Below are 18,480 nucleotides of genomic sequence, written 5' to 3'. Positions count from 1 at the left end.
CCCAGAGCCCTGGGGTCCTTGTCACCAACCTTAGGAGCATGTTTCAGGTGCCATGGAGCTAAATAGAGGTACTGGAAATAGTCCATTAGAACAGGGAGCATGAGTGGTTTTTCCCAGCTGTGTAAACCCACCCGGGGGCCCCCACCTTTCCCTCTGGGAGCCAGGATGTGGGAGCTGGCAGGAAGAAGGCAGCCGCATCTGCTTTTGCAGGTGCTGGAGGGAGACCCTGGGCCTCGGATCCTTTCTCATGGATTCTCCTTATCTCTTTTCATCCTTCTGTCACCTTCTTAAGTTCTGGGGGCAGGGGATCTGGGTGTGAACTTTGTTTCTACTCCCCCTGAACCACACCTGTGCCACCTGCACCCTCCCCGAGGCCCCTCGGCCCGGTAGAGGGACTGAGGAACGGCCCAGGAGGAGCCCGGCCCTGGGCAGGGTATGTGGAGCATGTACAGGAACCCCGGCCTGTCCCGTGCTGCACCCAAGCAGCGTCCCAGGGGCCCCGAGGCCGGCCCCTGCCAGCAGTAAGCCAGATGTATTTTTTCGGATGGTGTAGGGGGAGCGTCTTCTGTGTGGGTGTCCTCGCATGATGTGTGGGCTGCTATGTTTTGATCGAAGGGAGCCAAACTGATTTTCCTGGCCCATCCAAAGCAGAAAGTTAAATAAACACAGCCAAGTATTATCACAGGACTCGAGGAAAATGAACTCCGTCCCCACGGGCAGCCCACATCTGGCCAGTGTTGGGCCTCTCTGGGCTGTGGGATGAGACAGATGTGATTGATGGTAGGAAGGCCTTCGTGATCCCCCCCCCCCCCCCCCCCCCGCCCCGACACCAGGGACGTGCCTCCTCCTTCCATGCCTGTATGCCTTCTCAGGGCCCGCGGTGGTGCTGCTGACAGGCCCTTTGGGGCTTCGCCTTCAGTGGGACCTCCCCCTTAGGCTTTCTGAGGCTAGTTCTCCCGGGCTCATCCTGGTGCTTGCAACGGATGTGCAGCCTGTGAAATGGGCCCATGCTGGTGAGGCCCCCGTGCCCAGGCCCCAGTGTGGGGAGGTGACCGGGCGCACTTGGGAAGCAGCCCTGCTTGTCAGGACTTTCCATCCTGGCTCAAGGCCATGGTGGGCCGATGAGCCACATGCTGGGGGAGAGTTTGTAGCTGGCATGTCCCCTGCCATCTTCCTCAGTTCTTGTCACCTGACATGCAGCCCTCACTGAACTTAAATGGGCTGGATGGCTTCAGAGGACGACCTGTATGAACTTGGGGCTGGGAGGAAGTGAAGAGTTATCACCTAGTTATCAGAGTGCAGAGTGCCTGCATTCCCCCAAGTGTGACAATTCCACATTCCATCTTCCTGAATCCTGCAGTGATTCAGGTGGTCGATAGGCAAAATGAGGGGTTTTCCCCCATACTTCTCTGTTTATTTTACTGTCTATTAGGCAAATGTTACTCGATATGTTTATTCTAATATCTATTAGAAAAATTGTTAGTGGCACACCAGATGTGTGATTTCACGTAGAGTGTCCTTGGGAGGCAAGAAGAAAAGGTATTTATGCAAAGGGGGGAAGCTGAGGTAAAGAAAAGCATTCTGTAACTTTTTTTTATTATTTTTTTTTAATGTTTATTTATTTTTGAGAGAGAGACAGAGAGAGAGAGAATGAGAGCGAGGGAGGGGCGGAATGAGAGGGAGACACAGAATCTGAAGCAGGTTCCAGGCTCCGAGCTTTCAGCACAGAGCCTGACATGGGGCTCGAACTCACGAACCATGAGATCATGACCTGAGCTGAAGTCGGACGTTCAACCGACTGAGCCACCCAGGCGCCCCAACTGTAACTTTTTTTAAATGTTTATTTATTTTTGAGAGAGAGAAAAGAGACAGAGTGTGAACAGGGGAGGGGCAGAGAGAGAGGGAGACACAGAATTTGAAGCAGGCTCCAGGCTCCAAGCTGTCAGCACAGAGCCCAAGTCAGGGCTCAAGCCCGCAAACCATGAGATCATGACCTGAGCTGAAGTTGGACGCTTAGCCAACTGAGCCACCCAGGTGCTCCTCTGTACCTTTTTTTTTTTTTTTTTAAAGTTTATTTATTTATTTTGAGAGAGAGAGAGAAAGTGCAAGTGGGGGAGGGGAAGAGAGGAGAGAGAGTCCCAAGCAGGCTCTGTGCTGTCAGCACAGAGCTGAATGTGGGGCTCCAACTCACGAATCGTGAGATCATGACCTGAGCTGAAATCAAGAGTCAGTCGCTTGATTGACTGAGCCACCCAGGCACCCCTCATTCTCTGTCTGTGCTCCTGGCCAAGCTCCTGGGAGGCCTGGGGAGGCCCTGCCAGCCCTGGAGACCGGTCGGCGGAGATGCCCTGTCACTGCTCGGGGTGAATGCCGAGGAGGACTCCCCACACCTGCCTCGACAGTCGTCATCTCACGAACACTGGGAGAGTCGGGTGATGTCAGTCCTGTGCTGGTGGGGCCAGCTGCCAGGTGGAGACACAAGGGCCCCTAAAGGCCCCCACAGGCATTCTAACCACCCTGGGTGGGCAATGGAGCTGAGCTGGGGGACGCATCTGTGCCATTGAAAATCCCCCCTCCCAAATCAGACTTATTAGAAGTATTGACTCCTGAAACTGTAAAGTATTTATCGTGATTGCCCCTACCCCTGGGGCATCCATGTGGAGTTGATGTTTGGAAATGGTCCTTACAGTTCATTCCTGTGGAAGGCTCGGGGCTTTTGATATGAAGAATGATATGGAAGGCTGGTCCTTGTGCCCCAAACCAGATGAAAATACTTAGACACACACATGTGCACACACAGGCACACATACACACACATCAGTTTTTAATAAGAGACTCAGTTTCCACTTTGCTCTTGTATAAGATAAACCACACGTATAATAAGGTAGTGACATTTATTTACAGGATGTTAGCACAGAGGATAAGTGGTTCAGGAGTCATAAAAAATATTAGTTTCTACTCTATGGTGCTTTTCTGCAAATGAAATTGGAAACAAGGCAAGAGAGTGGGACTCTGGTCTCACCCCCTCCTTCCTTTCCACCTCAAACAGTGGACAGATCTGGGTGGGTGCTGTCCGTTTCTCCCCTCAGCGAGGGGCCAGGAGCCCAGGCCATGTTGCCTGACTCCTGTGGTCCTGGCCCCCACCTTCAGTTTGCTAGCACCCAGGGGCTGCTTCTGTCCATCCCTTTGTGAGGGGTTGTTATGGCCCCTCCGCGCATGGTAGAGTGTGCCCTCGGTTCTGTCACCTCCCGTCAGAGTTGGACGGCTGGTGGCTGAGTACCCGATGTTGCCACCGAAACAGGAAGTGGGAGCCAGACCCTGTTGTAAATCCACATTTATATGCTGCACGTTGCTGGTTAACGAGACCGTGCAGGGGTGACTGTATGAAATGAAATATATATATGAACGAGGAGATTAACCTCAGGGAGATGAGATTAAACATAAGGACAGCCTGGGAGGCCTGAGGCCCTCCAAGTGTTAAGACCCAGGCAGGCGGTTCCCCAGAAAGGGAATTTGCGGGAAACCCCTGAACCCTGAACAGATTTACTGGGTGCGCAGATGCAATAATCCTATTTCATGTTGACGACTATGTGCCAGGCACTGGACTAAGCTCTTCACATGTGTTACTTCACTTGGTCTTCAAATCAAATGGGGATTTTATTATCCCCACTTTATGTATTCTTAAAATGGCTTTATTTGTTTGTTTGTTTGTTTGTTTATTATAATCTCCACACCCAGTGTGGGGCTCGAACTCACAACCCTGGGGTCAAGAGTCGCACACGGTTCCGACCGAGCCAGCCGGCTGTCCCCACTCCCACCTTATAGATGAGGAACTGAGACTAGAAGGTGGAGTCAAGGGAGAGCTTGTGATCCAACTAGCCTGGGACACCCAACACTGACCTCCTAGACCCAGCTCTGGGGCCTTCCACAAAGAGGGGTCACTTCAACCCCAAGCTTCCCCATCCAGCTGTGGCTTTTCTGAGACAGTTCAGGAGGGCTGGGAGAGCTCAGGCCATCAAGTACCGTTTGTTCAGCATAAGGGGAGAGAGGCGGGTTGTGTGGGCAGGAGGTGCGTGCACTCTGGGGCCATGTAGACTTGGCTTCAACTCTCAGCCGTGCCTCCCGTCGCTCATCTAATTCAACCTACTTAAGAAAATTCGTTTAGGTCCTGGTTTCCCCATCTGTAAAATGGGCACCATCATTCAGTCCCTTCACAGGGCCATTGGGAGGATTACACATAAAAGTTATAATGTGTGTGAGGCCCGTGAGTGCTGTCCCCAGTGTCCCTGACGTGTGGAGTCTTGTGTCAGTCAAGTGAACTGGAGGGTGTGATAAAGAGATGTAGAGGGTCTCCCTACAGGGGCTGAGAGTACAGGTGGGGGCAACATGTTATGCTGTGGGATCATAGCTTCCCTTTGCCTGGCACCTGGGTGTGGAGGGGGCTCTGGACCAGATACGTTATAACAGCTTCTCCCTTTACCCTCACTCAGAGCCACCTTGCAGGATGGCTGTGCCCAGAGAGGTTACCTAACTCACCCAGGCCACAGCCAACCATGGCGGGTAGGAGTTGAGCCTAAGGCATCTTGTTTTGGCCACACCTTGCTGCCCATGAGGACTAACCTAAGTCCAGGGCCCGGGGGTCCGGGAGAGATTTCCGGAGGAGGTGGGCCTGGGCCCTTCACAATGTTTCTAACCAGGGAGAGGGGTGTCTCTGTAGCCGGTGATCAGCCCAGGGGGCTTGGACGAGAAGCCCGCAGCCCTGGTCTTGTGTCCAGGTCTTCCCACAGTCAGAATGGAAAGGAGGGCGGGGCGGGGCCGGGCCGGGCTGCCTCAGATTTCCCCTTGTTTATATCTCCTTGCTCAGGCAAATGCAGTTTGATTTGATTTTCCTGAACTTCATCAGTGAGCAGAAACGTTTTTTAATTAAAAAAAAATTTTTTAAGTTTATTTATTTACTTTGAGAGAGACAGAGACGGTGTGAGTGGGGGAGGGGTAGAGAGAGAGGGAGAGACAGCACAGAGTCCCATGTGTGGGGCTCGAACTCGTGAACGGTGAGATCACGACCTGAGCCAAAACCAAGAGTCAGAGGCTTAACCGACTGAGCCACCCAGGCGTCCCAATGAGCAAGAAACTTTTTATTTACATTAAACAAGAAACCCACAGACCTGTTAGGTTTTTGTCTGTGATTTTTATCATTCTTCCTAAAATGGGATTTGCACATTAGTCTAAAAGGAAATCAGAATTTTATCTGCGGTTAAGGTAGAAATTCATCCCGACTCCAGGCTGGTCCCCCAGCCCTGAGCCTTCTCTGGGGCCCTGCCTGGGCAGACAGGCTTGGCCTCTGAGCTGTAGGTGGTGGGTGGTCCCCACTGTCCAGGGGTCTGCTTGTCACTTTCCCTAGCTCCTACCCTCTTCTTTACATCTACACTCTGGGTTCTCATGTTTCCACTTGTTTCTGCCTCACTCCAAGAGTGGGGTTCATTTAACTTCTCCATCATTCCTAGTTCATTAATTCATTCATTCAGTCACTCAGCTCTTAGGTGCCAGCCCCCAAGGGGCACAGCCATGGTAACACTTACTGACATAGAGAGCACAGTCTAATGGCTGAAGATCAAAAACTCTTTCTCCTAGTACCTAGCTCAGAGTCCTAGGTCACTCGAGGTACTGAGTGCTTAGTAAAGGGGAAAAAGACCAAATACACATGGGACGTATGTCTTTGACGCCTAAAAATCAGCGAACTCTTTGTCCTAGCGATCCTGCTTCGGGGAACTCACTCTGAGAAAAATCACCGACCAGGCTTGTGGCCGTGGGCAAAGTGTGTGGACGTGTTTTGCACCACGACCTCCCTTACAGTGGACGACAACTGGAAGTAGCCTGGGTGGCCAGCACCAGGGCACTGGTTTAATTACTCCTGGAGCCTCCTACAGGACCGGCATCTGCGATGACAGTGGCCGTCCACGATTTTTATGCGAAAAGATGTTGTTCTTGGTAAATGGCTGAGTTGGAAAAGCAGGTTCTGGAACGGTTTGTGTTGTTCAGTTGTACATATTGTTAACAACTTTCTGGAAGGCTATGACAACGTATTTGCAACCAGAAAATTGTACTTTGTGTTTCTCAATTTGAACTCACGTGTATTTGCTCGTTTTCTACGTTGTACATGGATTACTTGTGTGGAAGACTTTTATGAAAAAAGAGAAAGATGCTTCGTGTAGGAAACAATAAGAAAAGGGCAACTCCGAGTGAGTTCTGGGTTTCCTACGTACATGGGACATGGGGCAGAGCCTGGGCAGGGCAAGTGGGGTGGTGGGGAGAGCCGGGAGGTGCAGCAATGTGTGGTGGCTTCAAGGTGGCTTCCAGGGCTGGCTCCATCCCCCAGCGGCTGCTCCGCCCCTCCCTGCGCCTCCCGGGGCAGGTTCCTGTATCCAGTGCTGTGTTAACTGGACGCATCTCTTCCCAGATCCACGTCAGCAAGTTTCCTGTTTGGTGCCTTGACACTGGCCAATTGGTGGGAGTATTTAGCGGCAAATGCCACAAACCAAGGGCCCTTTCTCCCCGAACCACCTGTTAAACCTTTGCCAACACAGCACCACCTCACGTGGTTTCCCCTTGACGTCCCAAGGAACCTGGGTGCCTGGGGAGACCCCAGAGGATGAATTCTCTTCTTAGGTCCCCCTGGTGCTGGCACAGGAAGGAACTTGGGGAATCTTCTGTAAATTTGAATCATCGGGGAGAGAGAGAATCCGTCTTCCTTTTGTTGGCTGACCCCACTCAGTCTGGAGCCACAGCTTCTGTTTGTTGAAGGTGGAAGTGAAAAAAGGGGTTAAGAATCCCGCCCCAGCTTCAGTCCGACCTAGCTCGGTGACCTTGGGCAAATTGCTTGGTCTTTATTTTCTCATCTGTAAAATGGGGTTAATACATGTTCTTATAGGATTGTGCAGGCCAGTGGTTCTCAAGCTCTAGCATGCATGAGAATCACCTGCTGGGCCCCACCCCCAGGGATTCTGCTATTTAAAATTCTGCATGTCTGGGGCGCCTGGGTGGCTCAGTCAGTTGAGCGTCCGACTTCAGCTCAGGTCATGATTTCATGGTTCGTGAGTTCGAGCCCACGTAGGGTTTTCTGCTGTCAGAGCGGAGCGTGCTTTGGATGCTCTGTCCCCCTCTCTCTCTGCTCCTGCCCCCCCTCGAAAATAAATAAACATTAGAATAGAATGGAATAAAATAAAATAAAATAAAATTTATGCATCACTGACAAGCTGCCAGGTGACACGGCCGTTGCTGGTCTGGGGACTCCAGTCAGAGAAGTTACAGAGGTTTGTGCCTGGTGAGGGCTAAGGATCACATCATATAGGGGGCTTTGTGTATCCGGACTCCGGGGTCTGGAAGCTAGGGTGCTTGGGTTCCAGGTCTGCTTTGGTCACCTCTGCTGCCCCATGGGTGAGCTGTTTGTCTTCTCTGGGACTTTATTTCTCCTTCTGTGAAGTGGGTCAGTAAAAGCTTGACTTTCAGGTAGCAGCTGAGGAAGCGTCTGCAAAAGCCCTCTGATGCCAGGTGATTCTGGTAAGAGTGGCAGGGACGCCTTGGGGGACCCTGGGCCACCATGCTGACATCTGCCTCCTCACCCACTAGGGACAGGCACGGGAGGGCAGGCCGTGGCACCGGTCCCGGAGCACTGCTGACTTGCCCGGTCCTTGCTCCTCTTCCGACAGAGCTTTGATGTACTCTTCCATTTTAATTCACTTGGATGCCTGGCCTTTGTGGTACTGTCTTTGCTTCTCAGTTCCCGACTCTGTTATCCACTACAGTGGACACGTCATGTGTCTCTGTGATACTCAGTTTCCTCTTCTTTTCCTGCCCCGTGGCTGGGATGGAGCAGACAGAGTGAGGGGTGAGTAGCTGGGTGTTCCCAGCTTTGAGCTAAAGCCGCACTCGGAAACATCCCCGCTGGCCTTGTGAGCTTATGGGCTGGGTTCTGGACCAGTGCTCTGGCTTCGCAGGTTCCATTGCCTCATCAGAAAAGTGGGGACTTTGAAGACTTTCTCAGAGGGAGGCTGGGAGGATTACGTGAGAGCCAGTGGGTGGGACGCCCGGCCCGGTGCCTGGTGCTACAGCGGCCCGGTGGAGGTTTGCTCTCCTGGGGGGGAGTAGTCCTCACCCTGGCCCAGATCTGCTCCAGTCGGACACAACACCCACATGTGGGTGCAAGCGCGCGTGTGTGCCTTATGCACGCGCCATGCGTCGGTGCTTGAGGGGGGTGGGGAGGCTCTACGGACCAGGATGGAGACGGCCAATAGATGTTTTTCTTTTTGAGAGAGAGAGAGTGAGAGAGAGAGAGAGAGAGAGAGCTCGCACCACAAATGGGGGAGGGGCAGAGACAGAGGGAGACACAGACTCCGAAGCAGGCTCCAGGCTCCGAGCTGTCAGCACAGAGCCCGACGCGGGGCTTGAACCCAAAGACTGTGAGATCCTGACCCGAGTGGAAGTCGCACACTTAACCGACGGAGCCACCCGGGCGCCCCAGAGTGCCAATAGATTTTAATCCACCTTGTTGAGCCTTTTGAAGCTGCACCCATGCCCAGCAAGAAGGAGAGCCCTGATCGATTAGCAATGCTTGCCACAGGTGCAGGACAGGGGAGCTGGGCCAGGTTTGACACTCGTTCTGTCTCTGGTCTAGTGAAAAAGCCATTCCTCTCATACTTAAAGCATACTTGAAGTGCGTCACATTCATCACCCAGTTTTCACATCATCCTCATCATCGTTGTCACTTTTTAGGGAAGCGTGGAGGAGAGGACCCCCGTTTCTGCAAGGTTGCCCCAGATCTAGACTCTCCTGGGATTGGTGCTTCTGTTCCTTCTGCAGATGTCTCCCAGCCCTCCTCTCTTGGGGTGTGTGGGGTGAGGATGGGGTGCTCGTGGAGGCACATGAGCTGGCATGGAAGCTCAACCCCTTGGTTGTGAATACTGGATGGTTGCACATTTGGGGACACCATCCCTGCACTGTGACAGGGACTGGGAGGCGGTGATGCCGAAGGACCCAGGGCTGTCCCTGGGCCCTTCCTGGGGGGTGGGGTGGGGCGAGTCTCTCGGGAAACCTGATCTCACTGCTGGAGCCCTCCTGTCCTCACAAGCACAGTGAGACCTTAGCGGTCCGCCAGGAACCTGAGGGAGGACGGGCAGCTTGGGTAACCCCAGGAACGCTCACGTTGATTGCCCGTTTACCTGGGGCAGTGTGCACTAAGAATCCCTGCTCATCGAGGCCTCTGGACACTCCTGTCAGTAGTGTCCTCCTTTCACGGAGGACACGGAAGATCACGGTGGATCAAGCCTCTTGCCCCAGATCTGATGGCCTGAAACTGGCAAAGCTGGGGGATGGTCCTGGGGAGCCCTATTTAGGACCCCCTACCCGAACCCCTCCATTTTATAGCTTCTCTCTGGTGCCCTCATCTGTCCTGCTAGAGTGAGCTCTGTCGGGTGACTTCTGGAAGGTTGATCTTCCCGGTAAGGATGGACCAACTTCTCTTCTGGAGTTGTTGGACTCTTACTGGATGTCTCTCTGTTCTGAGTGTTCTGAGTGTTTTATAGGTAAGCAAGGCAGGGAGTGAAAGGGAAGACAGTGGCCGAGCAAGATCCAGGCTTCTGACCCATCTGCCCAGGGTAGACCAGGGGAACAATATATAAAAAATTCTCAGAAAAGTTGCATCTTTTCCTAGGTGCTTGTTCCAAAGCCAGTGTTTAAGGGGAAAGTCGGGCATTGCCAAAATTGCTGTAAGCACTTACTGCGAAGCTGCCGACTTGGCGACCCACCCACACTCTCTTGATGGGTCTAATGCATCAGCTGTTGCCTCCCTCATTGGAACATACTGCCTTTTTTTTTTTTTTTTTTTTTTTTTTTTTTTTTAGCAGTGTATCAGGTGGAAGAAAGCTTCTGGTTAGGAGCCACGGTGTCCAAAAATAGATTTCTTTAGGGGTGTCTGGGTGACTCAGTCGGTTGAGCATCCAACTCTTGATTTTGGCTCAGGTCATGATCTCAGGGTTCCCGGGTTCAAGTCCCACGTCGGGCTCTGCACTGACAGCATGGAGCCTGCCTGGGATTCTCTCTCTCCCTCTTTCTCTCCCCACCCCCCACTCATGTGTGTGTGTGTGTGTGTGTGTGTGTGTGTGTGCTCGTGCTCACGTTCTCTCTCTCTAAAAGTAAATATTAAAAAAATAGATTTCTAAGGAAAAAAAAAAGAGGTTAGAGTGGGAGAGAGCCAAAGCATAAGAGACTGTTAAAAACTGAGAACAAATTGAGGGTTGATGGGGGGTAGGAGGGAGGGGAGGGTGGGTGATGGGTATTGAGGAGGGCACCTTTTGGGATGAGCACTGGGTGTTGTATGGAAACCAATTTGACAATAAATTTCATATATTAAAAAAAAAATAAATAAAAAAATAGATTTCTTTCTTTCTTATTAAAAAAATTCTTTTAACATTTATTTATTTTTGAGAGACAGAAAGAGATAGAGCAGGAGCAGAGAGAGAGGGAGACACGGAATCCGAAGCAGCATCCAGGCTCTGAGCTGTCAGCACAGACCCTGACATGGGGCTTGAACTTCCAAACCATGAGATCATGACCTGAGCCCAAGTCCAATGCTTAACCGACTGAGCCACCCGGGCTCCCCAAAAATAGATTTCTTTAAATCCTAGACCCACCCTCCAGGTGGTGAGGTGCAGACAGACCAATTGGAGGGGTGAAGAGTTCTTGCCCCTGCCGTAGGGCTGTGCTCACTGGGGAAAATGGCAGGCGGTCTTAACGGAGCCATTTCAATTGTTAGTTTATTCTCTTTTTGGCAAGTGGTCAGAGAATCATGAGAGTAAAATACAGGGGTCAGTGATATGACCCTGTCAAGAGATCCTCTGAGGGTCTGGGTTTGGTGCTGAGTGGCTGCGTTGGGAGCGGGGGGGTGGATCTTGGGTAGTTTTAGCTTTGGTTGCAGAGAGAGCCTTTGCTTTTCCATTCTGTCACTCCCCCAGACCAAACCCACCACCTGGAACCCATCCCCACTGAGAGGACCCTGGAGGGTGTCGGCTTAGTGATTGGGTTTGTTTGCAATTGACCCTGGTCATTTTGCCCTGAAGCCTGATGGCAGAGATGGTCATGGGCTACACGTTATGGCACATCTGTGTGAGTTAGAAAAAAGGCTGGCCATGCCTATGTGCAAAAGGATGGGTACATCTTGCTCTGGGATAGCCCTGTATCAGGACACACTGTTTAGTGGACAGAGTGTGGGCTAAATTTCAACCCTTTCTCACTACTTCTTCTGGGCCTCTTGTGCAGTGCACAACCTGCACAGCCATACACAGCAGTCTTCCTTGCTTTACACTTTTTCACTCCTTGAAATTGCTTAGTACTGAATGATGACACTTCATTTCATGCCTGACAATGAGAGTCTGGACTCTAGGTGTATCCTATACCTTCCTTGGCCTTGGCCTGGTATAAGTGAGAGGATTTCTTTAAGGATGAGCCCAGTCATGTGCCCCTGGCTTGTCTCACTACCTCCATTGGGACAGGGATACCTTTAGGGGGATCCTCTGTCAGGCCAGTGTGAGCTCAACCCTTCCCTAAGGATGAGATGACTCCTGGGGCCAAGGCCAGTAAAGCATGGAAAAGTCCCCTAAGACATTGTGAACACCAGCCAGAGGTGGGGCCAGATGAAAATGCTCTCAAAATAAAAGCCATTAATTTAGTGGTTCTTAAACCTTTTTTTGGCAGGCAGGCAGGAGGTAGTGGTGGTGTTCTAGATCTTTTTGATGAAAACCACATATCCTTTCCCCAGAAAAATGCCTGTGTGTACACATGTCTGGAGGCTTACAGCCAGGGGCAGGGCCTTCTCAGATCCTTGAAGCCAGGCCCAGCAACTGGCCCTGGTATGAATCTTGGAGTAGGGGAGGTGGTTTCTGGGCCCTGTTGACCCTGCTGGAGGCTTCCTCTGGCCCTTGGGTCAGTGCTTGCCTCTGTCCACCTGTCTCATTCACGTCCTGACACTGTCTTAGAACTTGTCCCCTGAGCTTTTCTACCTCTGGCCTGCACCTTGTCTGCCAGCCCAGGTCCTGCCTGACTTTGGCCAACCCCCCAGAGCAAGTGGCACTGGGGAGGTGGGTTACACAGCTGCCCGCCTAGCACCACTGGGTTCCCAATGTCCAGAGGCCCAGCACACAGGCTTTGGGTCTTACTGGCATGTCGTTGATGGCACGGCCGTCCCAGTGCACAGGGGGCAAGCTGTGCCCACTTTCAGAGTAGGGGAGTTGTCATCACTTACAAGCCCGCTGCTGAGCTGGGAGACAGTGTCTGGTGAGGCTCACGAGCTCTACACTCCCATGGGAATCAGCCACTCACAGCTTGTGATCCCAGAGCAGGGAGAGAACCCAGAGTTCTGTCTGGAGCCCAACAGAGCTTCAGAATCCTTCTTAACACACCCTAAGAACCATGGTTAGTACACTGTGCACTCTCCAGTGTGAACACGGGTCCTGCACCACCTCCCCTCATATTATACGTGGCCATGCATCCCCTGTCCGGGTATACAGACTTGCTGCTGTGCCCTGACCCTGTGTGTTCAGACTCACTGTGCCTTCTCCCCGTGCTTACACACTCGCCCCCCACACTCCCTTCCTTTGTGTGCACACTGGCCTTGCGCACCCACCCTGCACATACAAATGGCCATCGTTCACAGGAGCAGACGACTCTGTGTTCCCCTTGAGATTGGGCAGGGTGAGGGTTTGTCTTGGCTTCAGTGGTGCCAAACATCTTTAAATGAAAAGTTAGAGGTAGAATCTGGGCAAGTCTCCAGAAAGCACCCAACTCCTCCGCCTGGCTGGGCAGCCCCTGTAGGTGTTATCCATATTGACCACTGTGCCGATTGAGTTTTCTCTGAGATGCCCAACCCCTGGTGTCCATTGCGTCTCCAGCAGAAGTCCACTTGGGGATGGCTCGGGCTCCCAGACGGCGCCTGCTGCCAGTGTAGACTCCGCACCCCCAGCAAGTGGCTGGCTCTGGCTGTCGGGAAGGCCTTCCTTCCTCTGTGCCTGCTGCCCCTGCTAGTTATCTAGCTGTTGAAGAGACCAGTCCGGACGGAAGAGTAAGAGTGAGACTGGAGGAGAGGAGAGCCCCTGCAAGTTCACGGCAGCAGGGAGCACGGAGCCTCGTGCTGATGCTGGGAACACTGGGCGTGACTTTTTCTCATCAGGAATGTATAAAGGATGGTGCGCTTATGCCTTCAATAAACAAAATGTGGGGAATGGGATGTTAGCCGGGTGGATGCCAGCAGTTGTAGGAAAATGCGTTCATGCCCCACGGCACTAGGTGGGTTGGCCCGCGGGCTCCTTCCTCACTGGGAGAGATGTGGTTCTGGAGATGCTGGTGTGTGATGTGGCCACTTGCCTGTGGTGACGTCTGCCACTTTGAACTTCCCCAGCCAGCTGGCATCAGGCCACTGCCCTCTTCCCAACTTTACAGGCTTGTCGGACTTGGGGAAGAGACCTTGAATTGTCCTAAGAGCTCCAAAATGGCAGATGTTTTCCTGATCTCCTTCCCATGATGCCTGAAGCCAGATCTCAGGGAGGGAAGGATTTGGTCCCATTCTGGGGACATTCTTCAGTTCAGTGATCTGGAAGGTCACCCTTCTCACCTGGAGAACATTGGGTGGGCCCAGAGTGGGGCCCTTTGTCCTGGTATCTGGAGCACACCATGGACAAAGGGAGAACTGGGTCGTGCATTAATGTCATGGTAGCCACGGTCAACGAGGTCGACCTTTTTGAAGTTGTCCAACAGAAGGGCCGCATGGTGACCTTACAAACTGGGAGTGACTTCTTAGTAGAAGCGAAACACGTAGATCTTAAAGTAAGTAAAAGGCGAAATGTGAAGGAAGCGGATTTTCAGGTGTGGCAATGAAAGCTGTTAACAACTGCTGCTTTCATGCATGGCTGACTTCTGATCGCCGTAAGCATTATCCGCCAGTGTTTCAGGGGCTGTCTGCTTGGAATCAGCTTAGTGAGTAATAATCAGTTTTGTCTGATGCGAGGTCTTGATTCATATTTACAAAGCTGCATGTTTGAAAACCCTCCCTGGCTCTAACTAGCTAAGTAGAACAATAGCCTCGGCCCCACCCCAGATCGCCTCTGCATTTCATTAGGATTCTGAGTTTGTACTCTCAGGATGCAAACTTGGGAAAGAGCAAACACTCTGTTAGCATTCCTTGGCCTGTTGCTTCTTGTCGTGATTGTCCCTTCTCTGGTACGGTCTGGGAGGCTCTGGTAGGGGAGCGAGACCGGGGACAGATACATGATAAAGCGGGGCCACGCCATGCAGAGCCGGACTTGTTAATTCCCAGAGCTGGTCCAGCCCTGGCCACCAAATCCCCCGAGTGCTTGGGCCTCTGCTCTGGCAGATGACCCCCTTGACTCCTCCCTGCCACCGTATGTCTTGGGTACCATTATTATCTATTTCTGAAATGTTAAAACCGAAGCCTAGAGGTTAAATAATTTGCTCAAGATCGTACAGCTAGAGGCAGAATCGGGATTTGAACCCAGTATCTGACTGTAGCCTAGCCTGCTTGCTCCTCTCACTGCTCCGCTGCCCAGCACACTGTGTATCTGCCTTCTGTGGGGTGGGGTGGGGTGGGGTGGGGTTACCAGTCCCGACTTGCTAGATGTCTGGACAGCATCCTCTGTGCCTCTGTATACAGTGGTTTCAGTATGCATCGGTCTGCCTTCCGCACGCAGTTGTGGGTTTCAGCCCAAACTCTGCACGCTTGTAGCTGTGTAAGACCTCAGGCACGTCAGTTGGCCTCTCTGGGAATCTGTCGATGAGGATTAAATTCAGTAATGCCTGAAAAGCACTCAGCATTATGCCTGGCTGACAGTGTGTGCCCATGTAGGACGGCGACGGTGAAAAGGGAACTGGGTGGGACCTGGTAGCTTCAGCCTGCGCATGTGTAGAGCTTCAGAGCCTGTTAAATCTGAAAAATACTGTGTATGCACATTTTTGACTTAAACAAAGTTCCATTTTACAGAGTCCATAACCCAGCTTTAATATTATTACATGCCCCAGACTGGGATTAATTCCAGGACAAGAGATTTATTATGCTGTATAGAGTTTCTCCTGTGTTCTCCTAAGTACATGGCCTCCGTCTCCACCAGCCTGGTCTTACATGCAGGGGTACGGGATGCTGGAGGTGCCCCATCCCTACCCAGCCTTGTTCAGTGGGCCCAGGGGCAGGATGGAGAGGTGAGTTGCTTTCTGATGTTACCATCCCGTGACTGTTGACCACTGGCCCTCAGCATATCCCAGGGTCTGTCTATCGGTTACGTCTCAGTGTGTGGAATAGCACCCCATGCTTCTCCAACCTCTGAGAGTGACTTTGTTTGTTGCAAAAACAAGCTTTCACATTTCAGTGGTGGTGTAAGGGGCTCTTGGTAGGAGGATGGTATGTGTGGGATCGGGGAGAGGTCTGAATCTTTGCCGTCTTCCTGGGTGTCGCAAATGGCTTCATCTCAAGCAGAAACTCGGACTATAGACAGTAGTGGGCTGTAGAAGTGTGTAGAGGTTCTGATGCTGCCTCTGGCTCCAGGCGGTGCTGTGATTGATTCGTGACGTCTGCTAGGGACACAGGGATGGGGAAACCATACTGATACTGCACTTGTTTGCTATTCAGGTTTTATTCCAATCATTTAACACCTCTGTGAAACCCACAAAGGCCTCATTGTAGGCTTTACCCCCTTGCTCCTGATCATGGGTATTATAAGGACTCCCACAAGTGATCCTTCTTCCTTGCCCTGTTCCCCACCCTGATGGCCTGTTTGTACAACTTCAAAACTCACGGGCCCATCTCTGTTCTCTCTTTCAGTTGAAGAGGGGGAGGCCTCGGACTTCTCGCTGGCCTGGGATTCCTCCGTGACAGCATCAGGTAAATGCCCAGGGGCTGATGGGGGAGTTGCTGGGGGTCCTGGGGGGGGGGGTGGGGTGGGCTCAGGAACTCAGAAAGCCACCCAGCTGGTTATAGAAATCCTATTCTTCATGTCACATTCCTGTCTCCAGGCCAGACTACCCTGTGCAACACGATTTTTATATCAGTTCCATATGGTCAATAAAATCTATTACATACGGAGACTAATCTGCCCTATTCTCCTGGGGGACCACGTTTCCTTCTTGTGGGCGCATTCAGATGGGCCACGATACCCCCACTACACAGGCTTTGAAGCTCCCTGCCATGGGTGCCATTGTACATTCATTCCGGTCTAATTGCATAAAACCCTCTTTAATAGGACGTTTAAACTCCGATCGGAATCTCAGTTCCCATATTCCCCCTCCCAGAGGGGGCTGCTTTGCACCCCCAGGCCAGCAACCTGAGCCCGTGCCTCCAGGGGGAGGTAATGGGGGAAGTTCAGACTTCTGTATTGTGTGGCCGCCATCGGGGTGGCTTGGCAGTTAGGGGACTTGGGTTTTTGGCTGACTTCTGCCCTTGTGTAAACTCCTTCTCTGTGCCTCAGTTTCCCCAGCTATAAAAAGAGGTGGATGGATAAAGTTTTCTAACTGTAAAGTCTTGTCATTTGGAGCTGTCTGTGGAGCTTGGGGTTAGACCTGGCTTTGGGGTCCTCGGGAGCCCCTGGGGGGGTGCTGTTCGCTCCTGTTGGCTCTGAGTCCAGCCGGCACCTCTCAGCAGCGGCCGTGGCTCCCAGTCCTGCAGATAGAGCCTCTCCTGCTTAGTCCCCGTCCCAGGATCCTGACCAACTGGGTCTGGATTCATGGGGGAGCTGGAGCCAGGCTGATCTCGTAGAAAGTTGGGCCTGAAGAGACTCTGAGGGAATCATCTTGTTCAACCTCCTTGTCTTCTAGATGTGGAAACTGAGGTACAGAGAGAGCTTTGCTCTGGGTCAGTAGTTCCCAAGATGTGGTATCAGGCATCAGGCATATGCACATTTAACACTTGAATGGTTATACATTGGATTTGTGATTTTATGGCTCTTTGTGACTTAAGATGGTGCTAATCATTTAAGTGAGAACATTGTGTTGACAGTTTTAAGTAACAGTACATAATGCTTGGGTTCAGCGGAAATCATGAAGATGGTTTGCAGATAATGAAATCTGGGAAATGTTGGTACAGGTCGGACAGAAGGGGAATGGAGAGCCAGCACTGGACACTCCTTGTCCAGCGCTCTTTCTAGCACAATCGGGACGCCGCTTGGAGAGTTCCAAAGGTCCTGGTTGGACCCTGGCTGACTCAGGTTTGGGCACTGTTGTGTCTGCAGGTGCCTGGCCCTTGGTGACAGGGGCTCCCTCCATGGGAGAGGTGTTGTCTGAAACCAGAATGAAGGCGGTGGTGCTCACCTTCCTAGGAGAAGAGTCCAGGGTTAGGAAAGATGTTGGGGTCCACACTGGTTAGGTTGGAGGAAGGGACTGCATAGCCCCTGTCCTGTGTCGTTCTGTACAGGGGAGATGCATTCCTCATGGTTGGAAAAAACGCAGTGAGATTGTAAAGCTCTGTGTCTCATCCAGGGATCCTGACCCATGTGGGGGTGCATGAGCTCAGGCTTCTGCCAATACTGAAGAGGACCCTCACGGTGCTCCAAGCTCCCGGACCCAGGAAAGCACCCAGCTCAGTGTCCATATAAGGTCCTGCCTCTTTGCTGCTTTCCCAGCGGGGCCGGAGGCAATGAGGACAGACAAGAATAGCAGTGGGGTGCTAGGAGGGCACTGGCTCTGGTCGTGGTGGTTGGACAGCCCTGTGCAGAGGGCATCAGGTGCTCAGACCACATCCCTGAGGCGGTGGGTGAGATGTCGCTCAGTCTGGGGTGCCAAGGGGGCTGTGTGGGGGCCCTGCCGGTCTGCAGTTCTCTGATGCCGTAGTGGAAGGGCCAGCCTTATGGCCTCCCTGGGGCACTTGGGCAGAGAGGAGGTTGTGAGATTTGTCAGTTTCCAGCCAAGAGCTGAGCAGGCCCTGCATGCGTGTGCAGGGAGAGGTACATGGCTCTTTGGGAGTCCCCTCCAGCCCTCAGGGACCGTTGCGCCTGTCAGCTTTGGATTGTCTGCTCAGAGATGGGGAGAGGGAAGGCAAAGCATCCCGGGCATTGGATAAGTCACAGCCAAACAGTGCCTTGTTTTGTTTTCTTTGGCCCATTTCTGATGATTTTTTACAGTGTGTGCATGTGATAAATTTTCCTTCCCAATTCTGTTGGGCTTGGGCTGTTAAAGTCAGCTTGTGTTCCCTGAGCATGGGGCTTATGAGGTGTCGTGGCTCCTGGGTGACAGGACCAAGTCCGTTTGGGAGGCAGCCCTGGACATGGGTGGTGTCATTTATCAAGCGGTTACTTGGTACCCGCCAGGCCCAGAACAAGCGCTTTACCTGCACTATCTCAATGCACTATCATGACGACCCCAGGAGGTGGGTGCTGTTTCCAGCAGCAGCTCCAGAGTTTCTCTGTAGGCTGGTTTAGGGACAGCCATCTGGTGGGG

The 18,480-nt window shown here is 52.3% G+C and overlaps 1 protein-coding gene across 1 annotated transcript in view; it reads left to right on the top strand.

The window, feature by feature from the left end:
- The first annotated feature begins 15,878 nt into the window (after positions 1 to 15,878).
- ZNF423 (zinc finger protein 423) overlaps positions 15,879 to 18,480 on the top strand; it is a 271,419-nt gene continuing 268,817 nt past the window's right edge. The window contains exon 1 of the mRNA XM_042918398.1: positions 15,879 to 15,934. The gene's annotated coding sequence lies outside the window, so the exon portion shown is untranslated. The remainder of the gene's footprint in view (positions 15,935 to 18,480) is intronic.

Source organism: Panthera leo, chromosome E2 (genome assembly GCF_018350215.1).
Source record: "Panthera leo isolate Ple1 chromosome E2, P.leo_Ple1_pat1.1, whole genome shotgun sequence".
Taxonomy (NCBI): domain Eukaryota; kingdom Metazoa; phylum Chordata; class Mammalia; order Carnivora; family Felidae; genus Panthera; species Panthera leo.
The sequence above is the reverse complement of the archived record's forward strand: the minus strand, read 5'-3'. Positions and strand labels throughout refer to the sequence as shown.